We start from the raw sequence: 6,000 nt of genomic DNA, 5'->3' as shown, positions 1-6,000 counted from the left end.
AGCGCCATTTTTAAAGCTCCGTGCGCATCCTTTAAATGTCCGCTGCAGTGGGCGGTTCTCTGTTGTTCGCATTCTCAACATTCTGTGTGATATATTTCAAATTCGGCGGAGATTTTTCTAGTGTATATGAAGAACTATATACTTCTCCCATCTAGTGGTGTACTGGCAGCACTACTTGCAGCTGGGAGGAAGCAGATGTTCTTTTGTTGATACTTGATATCCGATTGGCGGTTTTAGTTTGTTTACTATTTGTGGAAGCATGCACGTGAGATAATTTCAACGTGTTTTATAATATTTTACTCAGTGACTGTGGTTTTATTGGTATTTATAGTGTGTATATATATATAGTATTTTGTAGTTATATATAAAATGATTTATAAGATTCACATATATATGTATTAGTAATACATACAAAGTTAGTAGGGTCTAGGCCTAAATTAATGTAGGTCATTCTAGTAATTATAGTGTTGAGATTACAGCATGGGAAGATTATCTAGAAGTCGTGCACACAAGAAACGCCCCTCTAAAAGGACACGAAAAGCGCAGCATGCTGTAAAATGCAAATTTGCAAAACAATGTGCTGCAGAAATTAGGCCTAACCTCTATCAAGAGCAGCCAGGTGTATCTAACCTCCCTAATTGTCAGGCAGGTCCATCTGCTATCCATGAGCCTTAGGAAATGTCATCCACCTCTGTATCAACAAGCGCCAAGAAGCTAAAGATGTTTGAAACCACTTCTGCAGGTGAGATTGGACAAGCATTTTCTTCAGATTATTTGTTAGGTCATAAAAATGTGTGGGGTGAACTGTTAAAAAATCTGAAGTGTCATGAATGTGACAATACCGCTTTATAATTGCAAATGAGGGAGAACAATGGGTTTGCAACCAAACTAGTGGTAAAATATATTGCCTGTGGTACAAACTGTGGTGAGACCTTCAGTAGCCCACAGACAATATCTGATAGTAAGAGACCACCATTTGAAGTAAATAAAAAAATGGTTGAGACCTTTGTTAGCACTGGTTCAGGTTATTCTGCTATGCAGACATTCTGCTCTGTGAGTGGCATGAAAGGTATGGCAATAGGTACATATCAAAGTCATCTTCACAAAATTGCTAAAGAAACAGATTGCTATAACCAAAAAATCCTCTCGCGGTCTCTCAGAGCAGTATGACAAGCTCACGAAGTATGTGACCCTACACTGAAATCCAGCAATGTAATGGACATAGCAGTGTCATATGATGGTAACTGGTATAAACGTGGCCATATTTCACTGTATGGTGTAGGGTTAGTAATAGATGTATTGACTTCCAAAATTTTGCCATGCATGTTCTTTCACTGCTGCTGATCTAGGTCAAAATTCTCCAGAATACAGATTTTGGTTAGATGGTCATGAAAAATCTGGGGAGTGCAACAAAAATTACACAGGTAGCTCCAATACTATGGAGATGGTTGCAGCAGAGAGGCTATGGTTGAGGACTGAAAATGAATGTAGCATGTGATACACTACAATACTCTCTGATGGGGATGCGAAGACATACCAGCATTTGTCAAAACTGGCTGTGTATGGAGCAGATGTTGCAATAAGTAAAGAGGAATGCATCAATCATGTTGCAAAGAGAATGGGCACTGGTTTGAGAAATTTAGTAAAAGAAAATAAATCTCAAGGTGTTAAGCTTGGCGGGCAGGGTGTTGGAAAATTAAATGAAAATGCAATTGTAAATGGGATGCCTGATGTCAGAGCAATAGGGAGGGGGATTGTTGCAACCTTGGCACATTCAGTGTCGACAGATGAAAAGCCTCATCACGACAGAAGTCCAACTGGACTGGACTTTTGGTGTTTTATAACCGGAGTAAGACAAAGGGAGAGGAGCCTCATAGTCACCAGAACATGAACTCCAGTTATCAGAAGCAACCCTAATAACACTGTTACCCCTTTACGAACGTCTGTCCAGTCCTGAAGTCTTCAGCAAATGTACACGTGGCGCTACCCAGAATGTGAATGAGTGTCCATTCTCTTATATGGAGAAAATGTCCTAAAGACACATTTGTCTCAAAAATCAAAATTAATATTGCAGTGGCAAGTGCAGTTGCTGAATTTAATATGGGGTGCCTGCAAAGTCAACTTGTAAAAATAACAATTGGGGAGGGGAAATTGACAGAGGTAGCAAAGAATATTCTGGCTAGGCGGGACAGAAAGCGTACTCATACGAGTGAATGGAAAAGGGCAGAGAAACAAAAAAGTGCACAATGAACTAGAAAATTGAACAAAGGTGCAGCAGAAAAGAAAGAAAAGAAAAAGGAAGGCCAAACATATGGTGCTGGGCTGTTCTAGTTATGTAAGTACATTATATGCATGTCTTATTTTAAAAAAGTGCCTCTATCTTAAAACTACATTTTTATACCTTCAAAATGCTCTGTGACACATAATTTTCATCTGATTGTTTTCAAATTTGGAAGACACACACTTCGAAAGCTGCTTAAAAAACTGTAGTTTTCACTCTTTATGTAGAATTAAAAATATTCCTGTTAATGGTTGTTAAAAGTCAAAATATGCAAAATTTTCAGCGGAATGGGCAGCACACAATTAATATTTTTTTTATTTCAACATAAAGTGATTGAAAGTTGAAATGACAACTTGGAATTATTAATAAGTGTATAATAAAGTAGGAAAAAAAAATTTACGGCCTATACTGAAAATGTGATTGACGTAGAGCATTTTGAATTTGCATATCATATCATAATTAAAATGTTGATAACTCAGAAACTATTTGTTCGATTGAACTGAAATTTTGCACAGAATGTTGATTTATTACATTCCTTCAGCAGTATGAATTTCATTAAAATTCGGTAAAAACCGAGTCATATGCCTTTTTGAAATCTATGAATAACTGATGCACTGTATCCTTATACTCCCATTTTTTCTCCATTATCTGTCGAATACAACATATCTGGTCAATAGTCGATCTGTTACACCTAAAACCACACTGATGATCCCTGATAATTTCATCTACATATGGAGTTAACCTTCTCAGAAGAATATTGGACAAAATAGACTTCTTCGTGACACAAAGATGTATTTGGAGAAGTGTATAAGTTATATTCCCTCATTTTAATACTACCGTCTTACTAGCGTACCGGTCGAGAGGAGCTTCTCGTGTTTAAAACGAATAAAAACAAAACAAAGAAACTCAATGTCACAGTAGAGACTGTCAGCGTTAGGGAATATTTCGCTCCAAAAAGATATGTTGGACAAGATGATGGAATCACAGCCCCTCCATGAGAACGTTATTGGCAGGTTCACAGCCCTGAAGCTATGGAGGATCAACTTAGTGTAAAGTTAGGTAAGCAATAAGCATATGAAGAGTCCACTGCAAGAATGATGGATGTCACTTTCTTGTCGGAAATGAACCAAGACTGTTAATGTATAGCTTAAGACATATAGACTGTACATAGAGAGTTATATGGCATTAACACTGATAGTCATTGTCCAGTAATGATCGGAAAATCACAGTTAAGCTTTGATCGCTAAGCATTTCAAACTTTCAATTGCTTCTCCTGAAAAATATATTCCAAATGACATCCATCATTCTTGCAGTGGACTCTTCATATCTTAATTGACATATACCGGTAAGTGCATTGATAACTGGCAGAAATAAATACAATTAAATCACTTTCACGATTGAAGGGCATGGGAATTTATGGGAGAGAATTACTTTAGTTACATAGACTTCCGATTATCAATGCAACTAGCCTACATGAGCTTTGAAAACCTTGCAACAATTTTGTGCTTCACCTACTTTTTCAGGCATGAGCCGCTACTGCTGTATACACCCCATAATAATAATTAGGCTTTGTAATTCAGCTACCTATAAACTGGAATGAGGTTGTCTGATACAAAGTACATCACAGCGCAGGTACAGATATGTTCGTATACAAAATAGTTACGCATCCTCTCCTCTCATCCTCTAGTACAGCGGTGACCAAAGTGGGTGTCGTGATTACATCGTGTAATCATAGACATTCAAACGGGTACGAGGAGCTTACTGTACATTGCTGTGTGTTTCATTCACGTACTGAAGGCAAGCAGTGGCGGTATCATGTCGCTCTACAAACTGTGTCTCTACAAGCAATAAGAGGTGGTATCGTAAAGAATGAAGAACGTTTTTCTTGTTCTTTCAGACAAAATGTAATAGGCTATTATGTTTACTTTGCTCAATGGTTCAATTAGGAGAATGTATATAGAAACATTAATTGCCACGCTGAATAATGTATTATTATTTTTAATATTATTATTATTATTATTATTATTATTATTATTATTATTATTATTATTATTATTACTGACCACTAAGTATGTGTTTCTATAATTCTTCTGTACGTGCATGAATATTGATATTTTTAGATCTTCTCCCTAGAAGGGTAAAATTATTAGGTTTTATTTCAATTTTAATCTTCTTAATCTGTAGATGAGGGTAACTGTTACAACTCTAAAAATTTCCTACTAGGACATAAATGCACATATAACAGTTTTAAAGTTATGCTATTTAGTTTTTTTTTTTTTTTTTTTTTTTTTTTTCAATTGGAAAGTGTTATATTTTACGTTGTAACAGTTTTCCATTCTCAACTGTTGCTAAAAGCAATGTTCCATTTTGACTTGTAACACTTTCGCACTGAAAATATCCATGCTTCGAGTTTAGATTTTGCACACCTTGCAGTACTTACAATAATGGTAGCATAATGCTGCCTGCATTGTGTTAAACATAATGTTGTTATTAATTTTGTCTTCACCATCGATGTAGTATTGAAATATTAATCATCGTGCATATTCTTACACATTAGTATTTAATTCACTTTAATCCTTCATATTTTATATCCCTAAGAAAGTTCAATGTTGTATATATACTGCATATAAGAATAGTACAGAAACAGAGAAATTAAACCTGCAAGAAAGTTATAATAGAGATATAAAGAAGAGAAACATCAAGGGCTACAAAGACTAAAGATATTGAATCAGCAAAACAGGCTCCAAGCAAAGTTTTGTGCTACTCTGATCTTCAGGTCGTAGGCTACTTCTTTCATCTTGTGGTGAGTGTTCATCTTTATATTATAAAAGAAAACTGTCTGTTACAAACTCACAATATATGAATATGACCACCTCTGTGGTGAGGGTTTTCCTCAACCGTAAGCCAAATGCCAGGAGATTCGGGCCACAATGTCTCTGAATATCACCGGTCTCATTCATCATCGAAATCTTATCCATAACCACTGCCTGCTGGATCACATCCTTTGGCTGCGTAACTGCCTGCTCATTCCTCTTCCTTAGCATTGAGTTTCGTGTGGACATTATTGTCCAGTTTCGACACTAGAGCGCAGCAAGTAACTGCCGTTGAATTGGCTGTACTAAATGTGTAGAATTAATTATACTGTCTTATTTGACATCTTAGAAGTAATTACAGTGTTTGTCAGTTATTGTTTATTAATGATATGATTTTCTTCTTTAAAATAGGCTACATTGGAAGAAAGGAACATTCGGTTTGAAATACATTTAATTTTGTGAGATATAAAACTTGGTTTCCTGAAATAACAATATTAATTATAATATATTTGCAATGGTGTCTTGTTGTGCCCCTTTCTGCAAAGCGCACAGAGGAAAATTGAAATTCAGAAGATTATCATTTCATGAATTTCCATCTAATAGTGAGCTGCGGGAAAAGTGGTTAAAGGTTAAATATTATATCAAGAGAAGGTGACAAAAGAGGAAGTAAGTGGATTCCTTCTGATCGTTCATGTGTGTGTAGTTTACACTTCAAACAAGAAGATTTTAAAGAAGATACAAAATATAGGAAACTGAAAAATTTGTCGATACCAAGTATATTTCCTGGATATCCTTCATACAAGAAACCTTCTAACAAGAGGAAGAGAAAAGTCAGAAACTCAAGTTCATCATTCTCCGAGAAGAACAACGTCTCAAGATTGGCTGCACAATGTCAGGAGGACATTG

General features: G+C 35.9%; 1 protein-coding gene across 7 annotated transcripts in view; it reads left to right on the top strand.

Moving 5' to 3' along the window:
- Positions 1–240: 240 nt before the first annotated feature.
- LOC138715408 (uncharacterized) overlaps positions 241–6,000 on the top strand; it is an 86,586-nt gene continuing 80,826 nt past the window's right edge. For 4 of the 7 annotated variants that reach the window (XR_011336296.1, XR_011336297.1, XR_011336300.1 and 1 more), the window contains exons 1-2: positions 328–742; positions 2,075–2,335. The gene's annotated coding sequence lies outside the window, so the exon portion shown is untranslated. The other 3 variants (XR_011336298.1, XM_069848270.1, XR_011336301.1) reach the window with 3 other exon arrangements.

The sequence above is a fragment of the Periplaneta americana genome, chromosome 15 (assembly GCF_040183065.1).
Source record: "Periplaneta americana isolate PAMFEO1 chromosome 15, P.americana_PAMFEO1_priV1, whole genome shotgun sequence".
Taxonomy (NCBI): domain Eukaryota; kingdom Metazoa; phylum Arthropoda; class Insecta; order Blattodea; family Blattidae; genus Periplaneta; species Periplaneta americana.
This window is presented reverse-complemented; position numbering and strand designations above follow the sequence as displayed.